Below are 24,902 nucleotides of genomic sequence, written 5' to 3'. Positions count from 1 at the left end.
ACCCTTTGTCTCTGTGTACCACAGGCACGGGTTCTATGACCCCTGCCTTCCACCATGTGATGGAGCACTGGAGGAAAAGTATACTCATGTAAAAACATAACTGATCACTGTTGCAGTATTCCAAACTGTTGGGTATCTGTCCAACTAACCTTGATGTCTGGCTGGGTCACCTAAGCCAAAAACTTCCATATAACCATACGTCTGATGGACCACCTAAGTCTGTGAATGTAAAGCTACATAAGGCAGACATAGGAGTGTAAATCTTCAGACTAGCTCCAACCCAGAGAGCCAGTAGAAGTCTGAGAAAACAGAAGTAGGTCAGCTAATGGGGGAGGGGTGCAAGCAGTTTCCCCCGTTGTCCATGAGGGAAAAAAAAAAAGAGAGTCAAAGACAATTAGGGGAAGGCAGGGCAGGAAGGAATAATGCAAAAGTAGGACATCTACTGTTGTGGTAAGTTCTAACACAACTGCACTTTGCCTTTTTTTAGATCACTGCTGCAATATTCCAAACTGCTGGGTGATGCCTAAAGCTTATGATGAAAGAAGCGTGATAGTATGCTGCATTGGAGAACCATCCAACAGACCAGAAAGGACTAACCTGGCAATGGCAGTCCTAGATCTACAATAGGCATCCACTCTGCAATGTTTTGTAAAGGTATGTACAGAAGTCAAAGTGCCTGCTTCACGAATGGTCCTAGTATCAATCGTCTTGTAAAAGGCTCCAGATGAGGCTACTGCTCTGGTGGAATGTGCCTTTGTCAGAGAGGTATGGTGGTTGCCAAGTTGAGAGTAGCAAAAGGTAGTGGATTTAGAGATCCAGTTTGGAAACTGGGATCCCAAGTTTTGAATACTGGAATGAGACAAACAGTTGGTCAAATATGCAGATCTCTTATTTTATTTAAGTAAAATCTGAGTTGTCTATGGAGATTAAGGGAATGAAGGATTCTTTCCCCATTGTTTTGTGGGTTACGGAAGAAGGTGGGTAGGTTAACAGCATGATTGGGGACAGCTTGTTCATCACTTTATGCATGAAAGAGGGACTGGCCCTTAATGACAACCTATGCTTGCGAAAAATAAGAAAGGGAGGGATAAGCATAAGGGCCTGAAGCTCCAACACTCTTCTGGCAATATTGAGGGCTACCAGAAGAATGGAAAGAAGCAAAGGCTGGCTCAGAGGGAGGTAGAGTATGTTTTTCCAGCACAAAATTGAGGTCCCAAGCAGGGAGAATAGCTTTCTTAGGTAGTTTCTTGTGGAGTACATCTTTAAATAACTGTTTAATATCTATACTAGCCAGAAGGGGGAAGAGGTCCAGAGGTACACAAGTAGATATAGCTGAAATGTGTGCCTTAATAGAGGAGTATATTTAGACCAGATTTCAGTAACACACATATATAGGAGAGGACCAGAGGGTTATTGGCTTGAACTGAGTCCTGTTTTTTTTTTTAGTTTGACATCATATTGAAAATGTTTTCCATTTGTCTATGTAAGATTTTCTGGTGGAAGGCCTCCTTGCCTCTTGAAGGACCACCGGCACATCCTCAGAGAACTGTTGTCTAAAAGTGATCAGAATCCTATCATCCATATCGTAAGGCTGAGGGTTGTCAGACATGGATGAAGAAGCAAGTCCTTCAGCTGTGTCAGCAAGTCCACTATGAAGGGACGTTTCTTGTGATGGCCCTTGGATAAATGGAAGAGGGGGGGGGACCAATACTGTTTGGCCAAAAAGAACCCACCCTAGGATCTTAGGACATTCCTTTTGTATCTCTAGTCAGATTTTGGGATGAAGGGTTAAGTAGAGGGAAGGCAGAAAAATACTTACCCTTCCAAAGAACAGAGACTGCATCCACTTTCCAAGCTTGAGAGCAATAAGTCCTGGTGCAGAAAAGTGGAAGTTGTTTATTGTTGATGGAGGCAAATAGATCTACCTGTGGAACCCACCATTTGTGGACTATGTCTATGAAGATCCCCCTTGTTCAGCATCTATTTGTTGGGAAGTCTCCCCTTAATCTGCTTAGACTGTTTTCTCAGGCATTGTCCTGTGAAGAGATGTAAACTGCTTGGAGAGAGAGATTTGCTTTTGTGGCCTTCTCCAAATATAAAAGAACCTGTCAGCACAGTTGGCAAGATATGATTCTTTCCTGCTTACTTATGTACCACATTTCTGTGGTGCTGTCTGTGAACACTATTAAAGGAAAATTAAAACAAAAAACATCGACCACTGTGTACGGCAGAACCGGCAATAAGGCACAGACCAGGAACTTGAAGCAGAAAAACTTTAATCAAAAGCACACCGACTGAACGCTTTCACCAGTAAAACTGGCTTCTTCAGAGTCGTATAAACACACCCAGAATCACAACTCTTAAATATCTTTACCTAAAACCAATTACTCAATTATCCAATAAAAATTTTTATTAAAGTCTTATACGTTAATCACATCCAACACATAAAAATACCTATCAAAGGTATTGAATACAAAACATTATTTACAAAATGCATCATGTCCAAAGATTTTTTGTTGATCTAGTGATTAATCAACAACAACCTAAATCTAATAATTATCTAATAATACTAGATAACATCCTGTAAAGTAAATCATCCTAAAGACATATTCATATTAAATGTGATAAAAAACAAAACACAAAGGCATATATTCAAAAAAAAATATATATATGTATATATATGTATGTGTTAATCTAATTAAAGGACCTGGTTTTCAATGGTGGCTGAAGGTCAGTAGAACATGTAGTAGTGCTGTCATTTCCTTTAGATTGATGTGTTCCGGTCTTATGTTTTATGGACACTGTTCCTGAACGTTTATGTTGCCTGACCTAGCTCCCCATGCATATCAGTGGAGCAAGGTAAGAGTGGAAGAAGGGCATCTAGTGGCTGTGAATTTTGAGACAAAGTGGGCTTCAGGTATCAGTGGATCTTCCTCGTGTAATCTGGCAGAGAGAACCATGAGTCATACAGCTCTGAGGAATTCCCTTGCCATTCAGGACTGGGGGGCAAGAAGAGAGAGGAAGTAACCGGACAGTCTTTTCATTTTGGTGATAGGAAAGCCTGCATGAGTTTGGTGTTTAATCTGCACCCCAAGAAAACAATGCCTTGGGTTGGGGTCACTGCAAAATTGTAGCGGTTGATTCTGAACCCCAAGCCCTGGCGAAGGGATAGGGTGAAGATGAGATATGTCAAGAGTATCTGCTGAGATGCTGCCTGTACTAATAGATGTTTCAAGTAGGGGAGTATCTGAATTACCTCTGTCCTACAGGAGACTATGATGGGGAGAGGCATTTTGTAAAGACTTTCGCGGCTGCAGAAAACTCAAAAGGTAAAGCAGAGAACTGAATGTGTGATGATCTGGCAGAAAACCTCAAATATTTTCATAAGCAGGGTGAATAGGAATGTGAAGATTGCCATCCTTTAGGTTGAGGGACACTAAGAAGGCCTGAGGTAGAATAAGCGGTAACAGGGTTTGTAGGAAGAGATCTGTAGAAAAGTGTTAAGAATACAGAGATTGAGAACTGGTCTCAAGTCTATTTTCCTGGTAAAAGGAAAAGTCTGGAGTAGAACTACTTTTCTATGTAATGACAGGGAAATGGCTCTATTTCAACCTGTTGGATTAGAGATTGGATGATGGGTTAGAGAAGCTGAATCTGGCTGTGAGGAGGTGGGAGGATGCCTGTGAATGGGAGAAGATCTTTCCAAGTCATTCCGTACCCATATTGAATGATGCAGAGGACCCATTTGTCTGATGTGACGAATAACCAGTTTTTTTTTTTTTTTTTGAGGAGAGCCTTTTGGAGAGGGGCAGGGAAGGGAGCAGAGAGTAGTCATGCAGACTTGTCTGGGTAGGAAGGCCCTCCCAGACCTAGACTCCCTCTTAGGTTTTTCCTGAAATCTCTTCCTAGGTAATTTCTTGGCCTTATATGAAGGCCTTGATTACTTGGAGCAAAAGAAGTGGGCTTGGCAGGATAATTCTTCTGGTATCTGGGAACCAAAGTAACAAAGATCTGCCTGCAGTCCTTCATGAGTTTGTCCTGCTCCTGAAGTTGCTTGAAAAGACTAGCAGCTTCTGGACCAAACAATAAATCCCTGCTTAAAGAGGAATCTAACAGTGTTACCTTAATATCCTCTGAAAAAGGCTTTGAACATAACCACGCAAACCTCTTGATTACAGGGTCTGCTGCAGCTGCCCTGAAAGAAGCTTCTACTGCATCGTACCTACATTTAATGCTATGTTTGGCCACTTGGGAAGCCTGGGCCACCATGGATAAGGCCTGTTGCTTACTACTTGATTCCTAAGGTGTACACAATACTTTGTTTAAATTAGTCAAGATGGATAATAAGCATTTGGATCTGGTAGTTAAGGGTTATAAAGGACAGAGTGGAAGCCGTGTAAACTGTTTTACCCAACCTGTCCATTGCCCTGCTGTCCTCATCAGAAAGGAGAACTCTTCCATTAGGCAGCAATTTGGAGGGTTTATCAGTACACAAGAAAAAGACAGATGGTTCTGCCACAGGATTTTTGTGCAGGAATTTTAAATCTGCAGGGACCTTGTAAAATCTATCAGGCCTTTTATGGAAAAGAAGCTGGGAGTTAGTGGTGTGAAAATTAATGCAAATGCATCTAGGAAAGCCTTTAGAACAGATGGTACAGGAGCAGGAGGGGGGATGCCCACCTCCAGAAGATTACAGTACCTTTCCTGAATATCAGAAATTTCTTTGGATTCCCAATTAATTCAAAATGCTTCATCATACTGACAACAGTTTTCCCTAATGAAGTTTCCTCCACTGGGGAATCGGGGAAATGGCATCCTCATCATCTGAGCCCACTTGACCTGGATAATGGATCTATGATGACTATGCCAAGGAGCACTCATCAGAATCATTTTCTTCCTTATCAGAATTAGTTTCTAAAGGCCTCTTTTGAAAAGTGGTAGGAAAAGCTTACTTTGGGAGGAGGCCCTGTGAAGGAGGGAGGCCAGAGTGCCATCACTACTTTAAACAGACCTAAGAGAAGTCCAACCACTCCTTTTCCTTGGATGTATGGGGAAAGAACAAGTTTTGTTTTACTGTTTCTTTTTCTTTGGTTTGATGTCCACTTAAACCAAATGGGAGTCTTGGACCTCTAATTCACTCTGAGGTGTTCCCACAGCTGGATCAATTATTGGAAATCTACAATTCAACTTCCAATCATGACGGTCTGTCCAGGTCCTGCTCAGCCTGTCTGTCACATAATTTTGCTCTGATGGTATGCAAGATGCCTGTCGAGTGAGGTTGTGCTGTAAAACTATATACCAGGCTATCAAGACTAGTTTGCAGAGGGGTTACAAGCGGTTTCCTTTTGCCTGTTTATGTACCACATCATTGTAAATACTTGTAGAGGTCCTGGGGACCACAGATGATTAAGACAGCTCACAGGATTTATAAGTGCCAACCAACATCTCTTTAATGTTTGTGTGTTTTGGTGTGTTTTTTTTTTTCTCTTCCAAAGACCCTGTACTTTTATCCACCCCCAAGCAATTCCTGAAGTGTCTGTTTTGACTGACTGTCCCAGGACTGGGAGGGAGAATGGGAGACCTAGATTCTGACAAATTTGCCATCTTCACACTAAAATCTCCCTTTTCACAAACCCCAAACCTGTAATCTGGAATGGCAGGGGATATTGATGTTGAGACCACTGGATTTCTCTCATGAGAAGTCAAGGATGCCCCCCTACTGTAGAAGGACGTAGCAGTCAACAAAAACACAAAAAGAGGCCAAAAAAGAGCCATATGGATGATAGAGTGGACTATTGAGGATAAGGAAGAAATTATGTATTGTTACTGTTATGCAAGAAGCCCAGAATTTGCAAATAGAAGACATTCAAAAAGATTAACAGAGAAGTTAGAGGAATTAAAAATACTCGTACAAGAAAAATTGTCAAAAGCATCTTAAGATCAGGTATCTTTTAAATGTACAAAAATACAGTATTCTTTTTGCATAAATTTAGAAATGCAGCCATATTAAAGCAGCCCTTCACAGTGTGCATACAGTTTCAGTGAATGCACTTTCAATAAGTGAAAATAACCTTCAGTCAAGAATACTGATAATAACACAATGTGCAGCATATTTGAGTGCAAACACATTTGGTTTGTATGATACAAGGCTTGGGAACCAAGGCTAAAGAGGCATGTAGAGATTTGCAGGTTTTGGTATTATTAGGAAATACTTCAAACACAGTCAGCTCGTTTGAACTGATATGCCAAAAGTCACTGCAGTACAGACACTTGAGTATTACTGCAGAAATCAGTCAATTATCCAGCATTCCAGAATATTAATTATACTACTCAGGAGGAAAGGAATATGAATGCAGAAGCTAAGGACTATTTCAGTGTATCAGCACTGTAACTGGAGACAGTATTTGGATACTGTTAACATCTACACCCTACAATGTGTGCAGACTATTCTGAAGACTTGGCCCATACAGGAGAGACTGGCACATGTTCAGCTCAAGTTTGAGTAATTAACAGATAAAGACATTTATTCCAGTTTCTTCCAGTTTATACCAGTGTCCTAAAGTCATATCAATTCTTACAAGCATCAAATGCAAATCTGTGTTCATTAACACAACAGATCCATGAAAAACACTATACAGATCAAGAACCGGCCTATTTGGGAAAGGAAGCAACATAAGAACAAAACCTAGAGATTTTTCAAAGGTATGAAAAAAAACATGGCCATGGGAAAGACAGAGATCTAAAGTGAAATAAAACGTACTGGTTTCACTGAAAACAAGCCTTGAAGAAATGAGAATATCAGCTTAGGATAAAAAAAAGTCTTGTTACACAGCAGGACTGTTAAAATCAAGCACTTTAAAAAACTAAAATCCAAGTTCAAAGTTTAAGTCCCAAGGATCATCATCTTCTTTCGGCTGTTCCCGTTAGGGGTCACCACAGTGGATAACCTGTTTCCATTTCTTCCTGTCCTCTGCATCTTGCGCTGTCACACCAACCACCTGCATGTCCTCTCTCACCACATACAGAAACCTTATCTTGGGTCCAAACCAACGTAATCTTGCCTCTCTGGCTTTGTCTCCAAACCTTCCAACCTGGGCTGACCCTCTAATATACTTATTCTTAATCCTGTCCACCCTTGTCACACCCAGTGCAAATCTTAACATCTTTAACTCTGCCACATATCCAGCTCAAACTCCTACCTTTTTGTCAATGCCACTGTCTCCAACCCATATAACACAGCTGGTCTCACTACCCTCTTGTAGACCTTCCCTTTCACTGTTACAGGTACTTGTCTGTCACAAATCACTCCTGACACTCTTCTCCACCCACTCCATCCTGCCTGTACTCTCTTCTTCACCTTTCTTCCACACTCACCGTTACTCTGAACTATTGACCCCAAGTATTTAAACTCATCCACCTTCGCCACCTCTACTCCTTGCATCCTCACCATTCATCTATCCTCCCTCTCATTTACATACACATATTCTGTCTTAGTCCTGCTGACCTTCATTGCTCTTCTCTCTAGAGCATATCTTCACCTCTCCAGGGTCTCCTCCACCTGTTCCCTACTCTCACTACAGATCACAATGTCATCTGCAAACATCATAGTCCATGGGGACTCCTGTCTGATCTCGTCTGTCAACCTGTCCATCACCATTGCAAATAAGAAAGGGCTCAGAGCTGATCCTTGATGTAACCCCACCTCCACCTTAAACGCATCTGTCACTCCCACGACAGACCTCACCGCTGTCACACTAACCTCGTACATATCCTGTACCACTCTTACATACTTCTCTGACACTCCTGACTTCCTCATACAATACCAGAACTCCTCTCTAGGCACCCTGTCATATGCTTTCTCTAAGTCTACAAAAACACAATGCAACTCCTTCTGACATTCTCTGTACTTCTCCATCAACACTCTCAGAGCAAACATCGCATCTGTAGTGCTCTTTCCCGGCATGAAACCATACTGCTGTTCACTAATCATCACGTCCCTTTTAACCGAGCTTACACTACTCTTTCCCATAACTTCATGATGTGACTGATCAATTTAATCCCTCTGCAGTTACTACAGCTATGCACATCACCCTTATTCTTAAAAATCGGTACCAAAACACTTTTTCTCCATTCCTCAGGCATCCTCTCACTTTCTAAGATTTCATTAAACAATCTGGTTAAAAACTCCACTACGATTTCACCTAAACACCTCCATGCTTCCACAGGTATGTCATCTGGGCCAACAGCCTTTCCATTCTTCATTCTCTTCATAGCTATCCTTACTTCCTCCTTGCTAATCCATTGTACTTCATGATTCACTATCCCTATATCATCCAACCTTCTCTCCCTCTCATTCTCTTCATTCATCAACCCCTCAAAGTACTCTTTCCATCTCCTCAACACACTCTCCTCACTTGTGAGTATGTTTCCCTCATTATCCTTTATCACCCTTACCTGCTGCACATCTTTCCTAGCTCGGTCCCTCTGTCTAGCCAATCGGTTCAGGTCCTTCTTTTCCCTCCTTAGTGTCCAACCTTTCATACAACTCTTCATATGTCCTTCCTGATGCAACCCTCCCCATTTATCCGTGCTTGGGACCGGCACAAAGAAATGCAATGGCTTGTGCATCCCCAGTGGCTGGGTTTTTAAGTCCCAAGGATAACAAAGTAAAAACTTGCAAGCAAATCCAAGAAAACCAAACCAAAACAACGGACAAGCGCTTTCAGCTTAATCAGCCATCTTCAGATCTATTAAAGTGTTTGATTTCAACAGTTCTGCCTGGTAACAAGCCTTTTTATCCTAAGCTGATAAAGACAGAGATCTGATGTGGTATAATATTTATAAAAAAGAGAAAGCCAAACTAATCAGTGCAAAAAAGCGGCTCCAACGATCTTTGAAGAGAAATACAGGCAAAGGCATCCATATATGGAAAATTTCACAATACAAAAAATAAGATCACAAAGGGAATATAAAATAAAGGATTAGTAAAGTGGAAGTTAAACAAACAGAAGCTGAAGTTAAGGAATACCTGAGAGGTGAAGGATTTAGGGTAGAAAGTCTAACACATTATATGAAATGATGAAACAATGAGTCCCCAAAGTAAGGAGAAACAGGAAGAGTGGGAGATATCTGAATAAGAAATATGGCTGCGCGAAAAAACAGATTTAATATGGTGCAATACTTATGCAGAGAAGAAAGCAAAACTACTCAAACAAAAAGTAGCACAAAAGATATTTGAAGATAAATATAGTGAAAGTTATCTGGATAAGGAAAATGTCATAGCTGCGTACTAGGCTAATGGCCCTGGAGCCTTTACAAGCCTAGCCTACAGAAATGCCTTGGCATCGTGCTGTTTTGCCTCTTTCAAGTACAGCCACTGGAGTGATCCCCGGGGTGAACGTTCTATTACCCATCCAATCATCAAGATTTCTCTTGAAGAGGGCTAGTGAAGTGCTCTGCTTGACATGTATGAGAAGTCTATTCCAGAGCATGGGCAGTTTCTGGGTTATGAACCGGTTCCTCCAGCATGTTCTGTTGATTGTGGTAATGAGGGTGAGGTCTCTGGAGTGTGTGGTGTGGAGGGATTGGGATATCTTTAGATGTAGCATTTATAACACAGCTGGGTCAGACATGGGTTTGTAAGTCAAGCAGAGATCGCCTCTAAGTAGGCGATGAGACAGAGAATAGCTGGAGTCTTTTGAGTCTGTCCACTTAGGACATGTGTTTAATGCCTAGGATCCTCTTCGTGAGGTACTTCTGTGGCCTCTCCAGCTGTTGTAGGTGTCTAGTGAGGTACATGCCAAAAGGGGTATCATACTCGATGATTGGTCTAATGAGGAAAGAGTAGAGTGAGACGATGACCTCTTTCTTGCTGGATGCAAAACCCTTGGTAATGAGTTGTGCCACATAGGACTTTCTGACCACAGTGGCAATGTGCTGGTTGAATGAGAGGTTGATGTCAACCTGCGTCCCCAGATCTCCTATAACGCCTTCAGTGTTCAGTGGGCTCCCATCGATGTGGTAATTAGTGGGAACTGAGTTTTTACCAAAGGGGATGATGACACATTTTTTGGCTTTAAGCTTAAGGCCATGGTTTTAACACAAGTCATTGGTCTCAGTGAGACCTTTCTGTAGGATGTCTGCATCACTTGGGGAGTTAATAATGGCTCCCAGCTTGCAGTCGTCTGCAAACTTGGGTCAGCCAGAGTCCCTTTGTGTTGGCCTGGACTTCTGAGATGTAGATGCAGAACAGGAGAGGACCCAGGACTGATCCCTGTGGGACTCCACTCGTGACTGGTTGGCAGTCTGACTTGGAGTTTGCTACTCTCACACTGAGTTCTATCTGAGAGCCAATTTGATATAGGGGTTGATGCCTAGTTTGGTGAGTTTTATCAATAATTCCAGAGTGAGGAATGGTATCAAAGGCCTTGGCCAGATCGAGGTAGGCTGTATGCACTGCCTTACCTTCATCCACAACCCTGGTGACTGACTCAAAGAAGTCAAGCAGGTTGAGCAGGCATGATCTCCCTTTCACAATGCCAAACTGCGTGCAGTCCAGAGTTTGGAGATTTCCTACATCTATGTTAATCAGGTCCATGATGATGCGCTCCAAAGCTTTACATACCAGACTCATCAGGCTAATGGGGTGATAATTCCCAGGGTCTGTAGTCGCTCCCCCCTTTATGGAGAGGAATGAGTGTAGCAGTGCTTCATTTGGTAGGGACAAAGCAAGAAGTGAGGCTGTGACTGAACAGGGCACGCAGATGTGGTGCCAGTTCACTTTGTAGTTCATGTAGAACACAGCCAGAGATATTATTGGGTCCCATGGAAGCTGTATTCTTGGCCTTGGACAATGCAGCTTTAACCTGTGCTGCAGTAATGCTGGGTGCCTGGCATTCTTCTGGTATTGTGATTGGTCCTTTAGGGGGGAGAAAGGGGTAAAGTTGGCATTGAATCTGTCAGCCAGTATGTTGGCAATATCTGTTGGCTCAGTATAGGAGGTACCATTGTGCAGTAACTCAGAGCAAATCTGGGTATTGACATGGAGGTTCTTGATATAACTATAGAAGGTTTTGTGATTGTTTTTAGTGTCTGTCACAATTCTGCCTTCATAGCTGGCTTTAGAGGATTTGATGAGGGATCTCAACTTTTTGTTGAGGCTAATAAGGGAGTTTTTCCAGTCTTGGGACTTCACCTTTTCTGCAACAGTTTCTTCCTTCTGTTGTAGAGTTTATTAATGGCGGGGGACCACTTGATTGGCTTCCTTTTTTTGGAGGAGAGCGTCTTGGTTCTGTTGGGTATGGCTAATTCCATGCATTTATGTACATGTTCGTAGAGTGCATTGGTGTATGATTCGGCAGTCATGCAGCTATTTTCCATTGGCATGGGTGCCGTTAAGTTATCCACCTCTGTTTTTAGGAGTCCAAAGTCAGTTTTGGAGAAATTTTTCAAGGTGGTTACCTTTGCAAGGGGTGTGGGTGAGATGTGGATTTCCATGGTAATTAGTTTATGACCGGATCTGACCAGGGAGGACTTGACTATTGGTGTAGAGCAACAGTCGCCCATGTTATTAATAGTCAGGTCAAGGATGTTGTTTCCTCTAGTGGGGGTCTAATTGAGCTCGTCCAGGGCATTAGAAAGTACAGTTGTGTACACCTACCATAAATGTAGATGTTCGAGTGTCTTCACTGTTGCAGTCATGACTGTAGGGTTCTCCCCTGCCGGCAGGCAGCCCTCGGTCGGCCAGAATCCCAAAGTCTGGGCCCGGCGTCGGCTGTTCAACCATGCTCCCTGACGTCAGAGCGCCAGGAGTACAAAGCTGACAGCCGACGCCATCTTCTCCAGTTTTTCTTGCCCCAGATGTCAGGAGTCCCAAAAAGATAAAGGTCCATTACCCTTTGCAAATACACCTCAGAAGAATGGTGAAAAAAGGAACCATAAAACAGTAAAAATAAGAGGGGACAGGAGGGAGGGAAACCCAGACTGCAACAGTGAAGACACTCGAACATCTACATTTATGGTAGGTGTACACAACTGTACTATGTTCATCGTGTTTCACTGTTGCAGTCATGACTGTAGGGTAGAATCCCAAAGCTGAAAGAAAGGGAGGTGGGTCATAAAGAAGAAGGGGCGGCTAATAGGCCCTGCAAGACTGCAGAGGTAAAGCCTGCCCTAGACTTAGAGTAGAGAGGCAGATTGTAGTGCTTAGAAAAAGTATGCACTGAACTCCAAGTTGCAGCTTCCAAAATGTCTTTGGTAGGAACTCCCCTGAGGAAGGCCGCAGAAGTGGCAGCAGCTCTGGTGGAATGAGTCCGTATACTCCCTGGGATTTGCTTTCCATGGTGTGAATAACAAAATCTGATCCCATGAGCAATCCATTTAGAAATGGTCTGTTTTGAAATGGCTTTACCTTGGGAACTTGAAGCATAAGAAACAAACAATTGTTCTGATTTTCTGATGTCCTTGGTTCTGTCCAGGTAAAAACGTAATTATCTGTGTACATCCAAGGAATGTAAGATCCTTTCCCCTTTATTTTGAGGAGTGGGGAAAAAGTTGGCAAGTGTATAGTTTGATCTAAAGCCACTTTGGAAACCACCTTAGGCATGAAGGTAGGATTAGTCTTTAAAGACACCCTGTCTTGATGAAAAATAATATATGGTTCCACAGCCATAAGAGCTTGTAACTCTGAAACTCTCCTAGCAGAGGTTAGGGCTAACAGGATAGCTGTCTTCCAAGATAAAAACTTGATGTCAGCAGAGACAACAGGCTCAAAAGGAGGCAAAGTTAGTTTTTTCCAAAACATAGTTGAGATCCCAAGCAGGAATGGGAGGAGATCTAGGAGGTCTTAAATTCTTAGCTCCTCTGAGAAACTGTCTCATGAGCTGGTGGGAAAAGATTGGAGGGTCTGAATTATAATGAGCAGTAATAACAGAGGCATGTATCTTAATAGAAGAGAAAGAGAAACCCTTATGTAAGAGATCTGTCAAGTAAAGTAAAATTGAAGAAATGTTCGGAAGAAGAGGATCAGAATCCTGGGCCTGCATCCAGGAACAAAATCTTTTCCATTTTCCTGCATAAGATTTTCTAGTGCTAGGACGTCTGGCTTCTAAAATGACATCCATAACCTGCTTGGGCAGAGAAGAAGAAATCAAAGGCACTGGATTAACCAGGCCGCCAAGCTGAGAGTTCTGACATGAGAGTGTAGAACCTGACCCTGATGCTGGGTCAAAAGGTTCGGAGACGGAGGTAAAATCCAAGGGGGCTCCAGACATAGGGTTTTTAGAGTTGCGTACGAAAACTGATGAGGCCAATTTGGGGCCAGCAAGATTATCATCTTGGGTTTGTCCTGTTTTATCTTTAATAATACCCGTAAAAGAAGAGGAAGAGGCAGAAAGGCATATCCCGAGAGGTTCCTCCAACTGAATGATACAGAATCCACTTTCCATGCTTCTTTGTGGAAAGTCCTGGTGCAAAAATTCTGTAGTTGATGATTGAGATGGGATGCAAGGAGGTCTATATGAGGACATCCCCAGACTGCTGAATATTTTGGTGTCTAGCATCCACTCGTGTGGATCCAAAAGATTTCTGCTCAGACTGTCTGCCAGGAAGTTTTGTTTCCCTGGTAGAAACTGAGCTTGAAGGTCCAGATTGCAAGCTAGAGCTGTGTTCCATAGATCCATGGCTACTCTGCAAAGGGGGTAGGAATGAGATCCCCCCTGCTTGTTTATGTACCACATAACTGTGGTGTTGTCTGTCCGTATCAGTAGTTGTCCTGGTTGTAGAAGATCCCTGAAGGCCATTATGGCTTTCTGAATGGCTAACATTTCCTTTAAATTGATATGCAGGAGCTTCTGATCCTTTGTCCAAAGGCCCTGCAGACAGTTGCCACGAAAATGGGCTCCCCAAGCATAATCCGATGCGTCCGTGGTTAGATTCTGAGTGGCAGGAGGCAGACAGAAGGGCTTCCCTTTGTTTAGAGTACACGCCCTGGACCACCAAAGAAATTCCTTTTGAAGGCAAGGCAGGACGGAGATCAGTATTGTCTAAACTGTGGCAATGCTGAGACCATACACTTTTTAGGTACCACTGTATTTTCCTCATGTGTAGTCTTGCATATGGTACGAGAAGGATGCAGGAAGCCATGTAACCCATGTAACCCAGAGCCTGCAGGAATTTCCTTGCAGATAGTTGAGTTAAAGTTGCCAAGGTTTTGAAAGTTGAAGCCAGCTGTAATTGTTTTTCAGATGTCAGAAATGCCATCTGGGTTGTGGTGTTTAGAAGAGCACCCAGAAATGTTATCCGCTGTGAGGGTGTCAAATTTGACTTATTTATGTTTATAGAAAATCCCAGGTACCTGAGGAGGTTTTGTACAAACTCTAGATGCTGGAGTAAGACATCCTTGCTGTCTGCCTGAATTAGACAGTCGTCCAGATAAGGGTAAATTTGAATTCCCTCTAGTCTGCAGTTAGCTACTACTGGAGCCAGGCATTTGGTGAAGACCCTGGGCGCAGTAGACAATCCAAAGGGCAGCGCAGAGAATTGAAAGTGCCTTGATCCGGCCTTGAACCTGAGGTATTTTCTGCGTTCCTGCCTGATGGGAATGTGTAAATATGCCTCCTTTAAATCCAAAGTTACCATCCACGCGTCTTTGGATAGCACTGGAAGTAGCTGCTGTAGAGTAAGCATCTTGAATTTTGGAATTTCTAGAAAGGTGTTCAAGACTGACAGATCCAGAATGGGTCTCCATGAGTTTTGCTTCCTGGGGACTAGAAAGAGCGTTGAGTAAAAACCTTGTCCCATCTCTGAAAGTGGAACCAGTTCTATGGCTTTCATAGCCAAAAGTGCTTCCACCTGATTTAAGGCCTCTGTCCATTGATGTTTTGGAAAGTCTGGCCTCCGCTTGGCCTTGGCAGGCTATGAAACTGGAATTTGTAACATCTTAAAACCACATCCAGAACCCACTTGTCTTGGGTTATAGGAGTCCAATTTTGATAAAAAAAGAGAGAGTTTTCCTCCGAGGGGGGCTTCCAGGCAAGAAGTTCCTGCAGCCCAACAGAGGGAGTCATTGAGTTTGTTTCCTATGAGTTTGGGACCTATCTTCTCCTCCCCTAGCTGTGGAAGCAGTCCACTGTCTTCATCTACAAGTAGCTTGTGTTTGAGGCCTTCCTCTGGAGCGTCTATATCTACCCCTCTGAGGCCTGTCTGAAGTGGGAAAGGACCAATTCTTAGAAGGCCAATTCCTGCTAAATCTTGGTGGCTGTACTTGTAAGAAATCTTTAACTGTTTGCATGGATTTCGCCTTATCCTCCATCTTTTTAATCACCTCTTCAGCTTTTGATCCAAACAAAACATTATGCTGAACAGGAGCATCCAATAATTTAGCTTTTACTTGTTCTGGCAAATTTTGTTCCTTTAGCCATGCATGCCTTCTAATGACTGTACCAGAGGCAGCAGCCCTACAAGAAGCCTCCAAGGCATCAAATCCACAGTGTAAACCATGCTTTCCAACTTGTTCAGTGGCATGCAATAAGTCATGTAATTCCTTATCATCTGCACAGGCAGAAATGGAAGTAAGCTTTTGTTTTAAAACAGGAGAAATTGCTGGTATTTCAGCATATGAAACTGACAGTTTAAAGCCCTAATGGACAAAGTAGCAGAAGTGTACACTTTTTTTGCCCCATCTTTCTAAAGATCTAGAATCCTTTTCAGTGGGAATGGGGTTTTTGGCAGAAGCGGCCTTAACTCCCTTAGGACCCTGACAAATGGTTTCAGGGTCAGCAGAAGGGTTCTTGTATAAAAACTGGTGGGAATCAGGAACCCTGTAATATCTATCAGGCTTAACAGGAGCAGGAGGAAAAGAGTCAGGGGTTAAGTTAGCCTCCGAAAAAACATCATCGACAATATCCAAAACAGGAGGAATAGCCAGGGGTCTATGTTGGGGGAGAAGAAGAAAATCCCTTAGTCTTTTCTTAGATTCCGAATACTCCTGTCCTTCCCAGTGGAAATGTCCCCTCATTTTATGCAAAGTTTCCCCAAAAGAGAAATCCTCAGGGGGAGAAGCTGAAGGAATGGATTCCTCAGCATCAGAATCCTCATAAGGAGGGAAAGAATATTCCTGGTCAGAAGAAAAAGCTGAAGAAACAGAAGCCTGATCAGAGGAATCATAATAAACATCCTGCCTCGGCCTTTTATCTGGAGGGGGATGAGAACCCCTAATCATAGTAAGTAAATCCTCCGCCATCTTGAGTAACTGTTTCTGTGACTTGGGAGCCGGTTCAGAAGAGGCCTGTGTTGTAGTCTTTGGTTTAGAAGGAGTCTTTGCCTTTGTCTTTTGCCTTTATAAGAAGCTGAGTAGGCCTGAAAACCCCTTCGAAAGCCGGTACCTGCACAGTAGCTCCGGACCCATCCGAAGGAGCATTGTCCGAGGGTCCTGCAATTGAAATATTTAAAGGCCTGGTTGGCTCCTCATGAGAGTCCGATTCGGCCATCGGTTCTGAAATGGCCGACGACAGGGGCTGCAAAAGTGCCTCACTGACGACGGCCGAACCTGAAGCTGGCTCTGCTTGTGCGCTATCATCAGATTTGGACCTCGGAGGCCTGTCTTTATCCTTGCGACGTTTGTGAACTCCGGTAGCCGGAACCGTATCCGACGACATTTTGTAGTTAAAGCGCCTACCGAAGTACTGAAAAGCAAAATCGTACCTTTGTTTAATTGTATGTTGATTGAATCTAGCACAAAACTGACAACTAGCTACGTCGTGGTCAGGGCCTAAGCAAGGAATACAGTAAGAATGAAAATCCTTATGAGGTATTTGCTTCCCACATGAAATGCAATTATTAACTTTTTCTGACATCGGAGTGGAGCAAGAAAAAGTTTCTAACGGGTACTTAGCTTTGAGTGGAGAAGAAAGTCTTCGGACTGAAGTATAATAGAAACAATCGTCAGGAGTCAGCCGACTGGCACTTGCGAACTGCTATCACCGCACGGCAAGAAAGACTGGAGAAGATGGCGTCGGCTGTCAGCTTTGTACTACTGGCGCTCTGACGTCAGGGAGCATGGTTGAACAGCCGACGCCGGACCCAGACTTTGGGATTCTGGCCAACCGAGGGCTGCCTGCCGGCAGGGAAGAACCCTACAGTCATGACTGCAACAGTGAAACACGATGAACATCTGATGAATTCCTGGAAGCATTGGGCCAGTGTATTAGTGCTGAGTGGTTTTCCCAGTTGACGGAGGAGTAGTTGAAGTCTCCTAGTATAAAAGTGTTGGGTTGGACCTTGATAGATTCCAGGGTGCTTTGGAACATGGAGTGACAGTCTAGTGACATGGTTGGGGACTTACAGTGGGTTATGACCTGGATCGCCATCTTACCCAATGTTAGTTGTACCTGAAGTATCTCAGATGCGTTACGCTGGGCTACTAGTCTGGAGGTGCGCATATCCTTTATTAGTATGAAGTCACCACCACCTTTGGAGCTTCGGTCCATGTTTCAGGGCCGAAAGGTGTGGAATGAGTTATAGCCTGGTAGCACAGGGGTGCATTCTACCACTTTAAACCAGGTCTCCGTTACAGCATAAAGGTCGATGTTCTCCACTCTGAGGAGTGCTTCAAGTGAGTGCATCTTGAGATTTCGACTTCTAGCATTGAGCAGCATGACCCTCAGAGTGCACTTATTTATAGCTGTTACGGTGGTAATTTGGTCTTTGGAACAGCGCCTAAAAAATGGACTATAGGGGTGGCAAGAGCCTTAGCCAGTACCCGGAAACCCAGGGGTGACAGATGCAGGCCATCTCTGGCAAAGCATCAAGGTCCGTCAGTCATGTCATCTCAAGCAGACAGATACTGGATAGCCTTAGAATGACACCAGAAACTTAGCCAATTGTTGAAGTCAATCATTTTTTGTTTGTACTGCGGTATCATTCTGGGTGACGGTAGGATACTGCTCAGAGCTAGCGTCATACCTGCCAGGGCCACATAACTCGAGAGCTCCACCATGTCTCTTTTCATGTAGTCCAGGGAGGTACATCTCAGGTGATTCACACCCACATGGACAATGAAAGAGTCATACTTGTACATGTTGTGGAGTGACCTGACTGCGTGTGTTATGTGTCGGATTCTGGCACATGACAGACAGCTGACTGTTACCGTCTCCTTATTCAACCTAGTGAGTGAGACATCTGTATGCCTCACTATTGAGTCACCTATAATTAGTGTATTGGGCAAGGTGTTTAGCCTTCGGTTGAGGGACACACTGTGGAGGTGAGCTACGTGTCCTGTACTTTGTGCTGTGTTGTGGTGGTAGAGTACGTTTCTGTCTTGGAGATCTCTGCTGTTTGGGTAAATTTCTATTGAGAGCGTCCGCGAAGGTGGGTGTGTGGTTTGTGCTTTTATGTGAGAGCTGTGACAATGGGTGTTCTGGAGAGCTGTGTGTTCCATGTGGTGTGGTGCAGGTGTTGACCTTGTCCTCTTGTCCAGCTAGTCTGGTCTTGGTTGGAGTGTGCATAGCTTCCAATTTGGTGATATAAGTGCATCTCTCACAAGTCTGAGTGTTGGGAAGTAAGAGGAGAGGGTTGCCTGTGTACACGAGACAGTTGCTACACTGCCTCAGAATGCCCAAATGTACTAGGTTAAAAGGAGAAAGCACAGGGAACTGCCCTTTAATCATACCAGGAGGGGTAGTCATAACTACTAAGTACGGGAGCTATTTCCGTGAAGAACGACTAGTACTGATGGCACTTAGGTGTGCTATAACAATTGGTACAAAAACTTGAAGTGCAAAGCGATTAGGCTATTTTAAGTACAAGAGAGAAAGAACTGGCACGATCTAAGGGAAAAACTGAAGAGCAGAATTTCTGGCACCAGTAATAGTTTACCTCAGCTTGGCACAACTGAGCAGAGCTTAAACAAGCACAAACAAGTGCAAAAGCGGGGTTTTAAACCAGAAAGTTAAAAGGGATGGAAAACCTGTCCAAAAGGCCAATAAACTACAACTTCTGGGCCAGAAACGACTCCTCTTGTGGTAGATAGGCTGCCTAGTGCTTACCACTCCCACTGATAAGCTAGAAGGCTTCACTGCAACACAGAAAGGCTTGGGGGGTTCAGAAGCTTACAAACAGGGGAAATAGAAGACAGGATTAGTACTGGAGAAGTTAAAGAAACAGATACTGAATTTATGAATTGCCTGTGAAATGAAGGATTTAGTGTAGAAAATCCAACTCTGTAATGTCACACCATGTTGGAACAAGTCTCCAAATTAAGGAGAAATAGATGGAACAGGAAGCATTTGATCACTTGCCACAGGAAGACACTCTGGAGCCTTCATTAGGAAACCAGTACAAAAGTTCAGTTGGAGTTGCACAGCAAGGGAAGGAGCAGGAAGCAGTGGGAACTCAGATGCAGTCAATGTTGTGAAGGGATAGGCTAGTAAATTCCCATATGAAACGGCAACGGATGACGTAGGTTGCAGCTGAAGAGACTATGTCACAGAAAGATGTTCTGGAACTTTCTGTAGAACGCCTGCTGGAAAAATAGAAGCATGTGCCCACAGTTTAGAAGAAAATTATCGAAGGAAAGAATTGCTTGATTTAATAGAGATGGATAGCCATATTAAGATCAATGAAAGAAACAGATTACAGAAAGTCACTAAGACCCAAAATGTTAGAAGTCTGATAAAACAGATGAACACAGTAATCAAGACTAACAAAAATACATGTGATATAACAAGTAAATGGGGTATATTACTGTACAGCTAAATTAATGATTGATGAAAGTCTATCCACAAAAACACAAAGCAAAAACAGAAAGGAAGAGAATACATCAAATACTACAATGAAAACATCAAACAGAGAAAACTATAATGCAATTAAGACAAGAACAGTCACTGTTAGAAGAAGGAATAGATCAGCAAAATTACTTAGAAAGATAGATGTGATAAAAGCAATGCACAGTATCAGAACAGATCAGGATCTATTGTACACTACTGCAAATTATAAACTAAACATAGCAGAGGCACAGAAACTTAGAAGAGGTGCATATGAGTATAAAGGAAAAGTAAAGAATAAGCAATTCAGTGATGACGCAAAATAGTTTTATTGAAAATTGGGAAACAAAGCAAAAGGAATAGAACTACCACCAAAAGAAGAAGAAATGAGCACATTTTGGAGAAATATACATGTGGAACATAATAAAGATGCCAAATGGATAGAGGTAGTAAAAGTAGCAGTAAGACGTAAACTGTAACAAAATTAAGAAAAGCTCCTAAATGGAAAACCCCAGGCCCAGATGCAGTACCATGCACATACCGGAGAGACATCAAACTGGTCAACAACAGGAAAAACGATACTCCTCCTAACAGTGAACCTGCAAGCTATCCTAAACACTAGAGACCAATAATTTGCCATCCGATGATGTATATAGTGAAATAGATGCTGACAGAATCTGTAGTAATTTAGAAGAAAACTTAATTATGGCAACAGAACAAAAGGGTAACAAAACAGTCATATGGAAGAAAGGATCAACTGCTGTTAAATAAAGTCATATAGGAGAATTGTAAAAAGGGAAAGATCTAAGTATGGCATGGAGAGATTACAAAAAATCATTTGACAGAATCCCACATTCATGGAAAAATTAGTGCTTACAGATATTCAAGACACAGCCTACATTGATTAATCACATTACAGTGACTATGAAATAGCGGCAAACCAATTTACAGCTAAGCCATGACAAAGGAAAAATTACTAATCCAGGGATAACAATTTAAAGGGAGATTTTTCAGTGCAACTCTGTCACTATTGCTCTTTTGTCTTGCCCTTAACCCATTAAGCTGCCTACTTAACAGATTAGGCCATGGTTACAATTTGGGTCACAGAAAACACTCAAATTTAAAGACTTATCTTTTTGTGGATGATTTAAAACTGTATAGCTCATCAGCTGAGGAACTGAAAGCACAATTGCAAGTGGTTAAAACTTTCTTAGATGATATAAGAATAACATTTGGTCTTGTTAAATGTACAAAAGCAACATATAAAGCAGGAACGCTGTAACAGCAAGAAAATATCAGTTTGTGACAGGAATGTGATATAAAAGAACTTGAGCAGGAGGGAGTGCATAAATATTTGGGAAATGATGAAGGTTGACAATAAAAACTGAACAAATGCGAACAAAACTCAGTAAGGAATACTTTAGAAAACTAAAATTAATATTGGAAACAGCCCTGACATCTAGGAACAAAGTCCAAGCTATTTGCTCTTCCTGTTCTAACTTAACAATTTTGCAGTGACTGACTGGCCCCAAAAGGGAATGTATCAGTTGGACAGGAAAACAAGAAAAATGTTTCACACTTATCAAATGACATATAAAAATCAGTGCATACCAGGGTAATACATTCCTCATTCTGAAAAAGAGGTATGGGCCTCCTTGAAACTGATTACATGTACAGAGCTGCAATCATAGGCCTGCACACTTATCTGTTAGTTTCACCAGATCTAAACATAGTGAAAGTTTTAAAACATGAGGAGATCAAGTTTAAGATGACTTCCCTGCTTAGTTTAGCAGAAGCATAGAGGTGTCAAGTAGGAATAGATATCAAACCATAATTAGACAAAAAATCAGGCAGCAAATGAATGTGCCAAAAAAACAAAAGAAAGAATGGAAGGAGAAGGATCAGAAGCGAGGGCAAGAAATGTGGAAAAGGCACAAGTATAGCTGCAAGTATAGAAAACTCCTGGAACAAACTTATGTTGATCAAGATCTAGTGCAAGAAGAGTTAAACAGATGTGAATTTAAACCAAAAGATGAAAGATTAATATTGGTGGCCCAAGATACTGGACTACAAAGTCCACTGAACATTTGGGAGAAAGAGACAAATGCAGGTTTTGTAAAACCGAACTGGAAACAATCACACATCTTGTTGCTGGTTGTGATACACTAATGGCAGAGGGCCTGTACACTGAAAGGCATAATAATGTGGCAAGACATTTGCATTGGGAGTGTGTAAACATTACAATACTGAAGCAGCTTAGAAGCTTTGGAAACATGATCCACAAAGCATTACAGAGAATGATGAAGTTTAGATCACATGGGAACACCCACCACAACAGATGCAAGAAAACCAGATACAGTTATCCATGAAAAGAAAAGTGGCATTGATTACTGAAATTGCTACACCCAGTGATTACAGTGTCTTACGTGCAGAGAAAGACAAAGTCATAAAATACCAGGATTTGCAGGCAGAAACAAGGGCAGTGTGGAAGAAGGATACCAAGACAGTTCTAATAATAGTAGGAACAATGGGTGTCATAAAAAAGGCATTTATGGTCATATTTAGATATCCTACAGATACATGCAACTCCATATGAATTACAGGAGGAGTCAATTTTGGGCACATTGAGGGTGCTGTGAAGAGCACTTCTGGCTAACATCAAAGACTGAAAGAACACTAATTTAAAGAACTTTAATCATACTTTGACTCAGGAATAGGTCATTCCCATTGTGGTACTAGAAACCCAGATAACTCTGAGAAATTAAACTGTGAGTCTTGCAAGAGAGAGATCATGAGAATCATAGAAACAGTGAGACCTAGAATTCTGAGAAATTCCCTGGCCAACAGTAGTCTGAGTGGAAAAACTCATTAATAGATCTAGATAGAAAAGTATTTTTTTTTTCCTGTGGAAGAAAACAATTTTGTCCTGAGGTTTCCTGGAGAAACCTCCAGCAATCCTGCAAGAAAGAGTCAGACAAGAGTTCTTCTGGAATCCCAGACCATGTAGGTAATCACATAACCCAGGTGACAGATTCCTGATGGCTCCCTACTGAAATATCGGTACTAGAGTGCTGACAAGCAATCTAGGAAAAAAAGGACTGAAGCTATGGGAGAAGAATGATTCTCAAACATCAATGTTCTCCTTTAAACTTCTTTGCAGTAAGGCAAGCCCCCCTGTACCCCCACTCCACAAACTTGTATATACTAACTTTGAGATCACCATACCTTGGTGAAAACAGAATATTCTGAGAAATGGTCATCTCGGACTTAGTATATGCAAGTCCCTTTTTTCAGCCATTCAATCTCAGTGTTTTGGGACTCCCTCTAGTGGGTTTTGACATTTCAAATTATTACCTTCCTGACCCTTTGAAAAAGACTCTGGAAAACTAAAAAAAGTTGTCTAAATAAGGAACATGTGAATACTTTGCAGTCTGCAGTAGGCTATCATAGAAGCTAGACACTTTGGTCTATCCATTTCTCCATGTTTATTTACAAAGGGTAATGCAGAGAAAGTACAGCTGTATAAAATCTCATCATAACAGTAGATGTCCTTCCCTTCACTGTTGCAGTATTCCAGGTGGGAGATTGGCATAATGGTTAATGTGTCTGCCTTACAAACACAAGGTGCAGGGTTTGATTCTCACATGGGGTAAATGGCTAGGCTTAAAAATGCCCCACAAGGGCAGTTAGCCTAGTACTAATCTATGAACCTTACACTTAGGGATCTGATGCCAAGGGTAGCCCAACATCCAGCCAGTATACCAAAGCCTTAGGTTGTTATAGGGATGTCCTATGTCACTTGTATGCTCCCTTCTCACAGTGTAGGGCATAAAGGTGACGTACGGCTGTATCTTCCTCAGAACTGAAAACCCCCAGGAGAAGCAACAGTCCAAGAAGAAATGAAGAACATTTGCATCCAGGTGGGGAAAAAGGGGGGAGGGGGAGAGAGAAGAAGCGAATACTGCAACAGTGAAGGGAAGGACATCTGCTGTTATGTATGGTAATATTTTACACAACTGCACTATGTCCTTCCATATCACTGTTGCATCATTCCTACTTAGGGAGAGCACAAAAGCTCAAGAGGAAACTTGGTATGCGGACGGTCCAAGCAGAGCCCTCAAGACAGCCATGAAGGATAGCCCTAGCAAATCTGTCTCTAACCTTGGAAACCACATCCAGCTTATAATGTTTGGTAAAAGTATGCACAGAAGTCCAAGTAGCTGCCTCAAGGATGGAGTTCATATCCCATTCTTTGAAAAGAGCACCAGAAGAAGCCACAGAAAGTACAGTTGTGTATACCTACCATAAATGTAGATGTTCGAGTGTCTTCACTGTTGCAGTCATAACTGTAGGGTACTCCTGCCGGCAGGCAGCCCGAGGTCGGCAAGAATATCAAAGTCTGGGTCCGGCGTCGGCTGTTTCAGCTAGAACCCTGACGTCAGAGCGCATGGGTATAAAGCTGACAGCAGACGCCATCTTCTCCAGCCTTTCTTGCCCCTGATGTCAGAAGCCCCCATACAACCAAAAGGTGTCCCAAGGGAAACACAAATACACCAGAAAGGTAGTGGAAAGGAAAACACGGTAAGCAAATAGAAACAAGAGGGGTCTGGAGGGAGGGAAAAGTACAGTTTTGTACCTACCATAAATGTAGATGTTCGAGGATCTACATTGCTGCAGTCATAACCTGGGGGTAGTCCGCTGTCCTCGGTCGGCCCGAATACCAAAGAGCTAGGCTGGCGTCGGTCAATGTCGCCTAGAGCTGACGTCAGTACGTAGTAGTACTTAAGCGCATGACTGACGCCATATCCTCAGTCTTCCTTGCCCCAGATGTCAGAAGGCCTAAAAATGAAAGGCCAGAGCCAAAATAGTAAACGCCCAACAACCACCAGTGTAGAAATAAAGAGTATCCCAAAAAGAAACCCAGCAACCACAAACTATAGAGGGGAAGGAGGGAGGGAAAATTGGACTGCAGCAATGTAGATCCTCGAACATCTACATTTATGGTAGGTACAAAACTGTACTATGTTCTTCGTCTCACATTGCTGCAGTCATAACCTGTGGGTAGAATCCCAAAGCAAAGGAAAAGGGAGGCTGGCAAACTACAAAGCATTAGGAGCTGCTAGCATGCCCTGTAAAACTGTA

General features: G+C 42.6%; 1 protein-coding gene across 1 annotated transcript in view; it reads right to left on the bottom strand.

Annotated features, from left to right (window-relative positions):
• CDK11A (cyclin dependent kinase 11A) overlaps nucleotides 1-24,902 on the bottom strand; it is a 2,038,318-nt gene that overhangs the window by 5,586 nt on the left and 2,007,830 nt on the right. The gene's annotated exons all lie outside the window — the stretch shown is intronic.

This window comes from Protopterus annectens, chromosome 2.part0 (genome assembly GCF_019279795.1).
Source record: "Protopterus annectens isolate FY-2018-M chromosome 2.part0, PAN1.0, whole genome shotgun sequence".
In the NCBI taxonomy this organism is placed as follows: domain Eukaryota; kingdom Metazoa; phylum Chordata; order Ceratodontiformes; family Protopteridae; genus Protopterus; species Protopterus annectens.
This window is presented reverse-complemented; position numbering and strand designations above follow the sequence as displayed.